Below are 675 nucleotides of genomic sequence, written 5' to 3' on the forward strand. Positions count from 1 at the left end.
CCAGACACACAATGACAGCTACGGCATGACTCTAATCATATGTAGTATTTATAATAGACAAATACATAGAGACAGAAAGGAGATTAGAGGTTATCAGCAAATGAGTGAATTACTGCTTGATAGGTACATTTCTATTTGTGGTAAAGAAGAATTTTGGAAATAGATAGTTATGACTATTGCATGGCATTGTGAGTATAATTAATTCCACTGAATTATACATTTAAAATGGTTAAAATGGCAAATTTTATGTTATATATGTTTTACCACAATGAAAACATGTTTAAGTTTTAAATTTTAAAAAGGATTCAATATGATACATGCTGTAATATGGATAAACCTTGAAAACATTTTGCAGTGCTCACTTCGGCAGCACATATACTAAAATTGGAATGATACAGAGAAGATTAGCATGGCCCCTGTGCAAGGATGACATGCAAATTTGTGAAGCGTTCCATATTTTTGTGTATCTCAATGTTCATTGCAGCACTGTTTACAATAGCCAGGACATGGAAGCAACCCAGATGTCCATCAGCAGATGAATGGATAAGAAAGCTATGGTACATATACACAATGGAGTATTACTCAGCCATTAAAACGAATACATCTGAATCAGTTCTAATGAGGTGGATGAAACTAGAGCCTATTATACAGAGTGAAGTAAGCCAGAAAGAAAAA

The 675-nt window shown here is 33.6% G+C and overlaps 1 non-coding gene across 1 annotated transcript; it reads left to right on the plus strand.

Annotated features, from left to right (window-relative positions):
- Positions 1 to 354: 354 nt before the first annotated feature.
- LOC139185385 (U6 spliceosomal RNA) lies at positions 355 to 461 on the plus strand. The gene has a single exon (XR_011569018.1). It is a non-coding gene; the product is annotated as a U6 spliceosomal RNA (small nuclear RNA).
- The last annotated feature ends 214 nt before the right edge of the window (positions 462 to 675 follow it).

This window comes from Bos indicus, chromosome 1, assembly GCF_029378745.1.
Source record: "Bos indicus isolate NIAB-ARS_2022 breed Sahiwal x Tharparkar chromosome 1, NIAB-ARS_B.indTharparkar_mat_pri_1.0, whole genome shotgun sequence".
NCBI classification, from domain to species: domain Eukaryota; kingdom Metazoa; phylum Chordata; class Mammalia; order Artiodactyla; family Bovidae; genus Bos; species Bos indicus.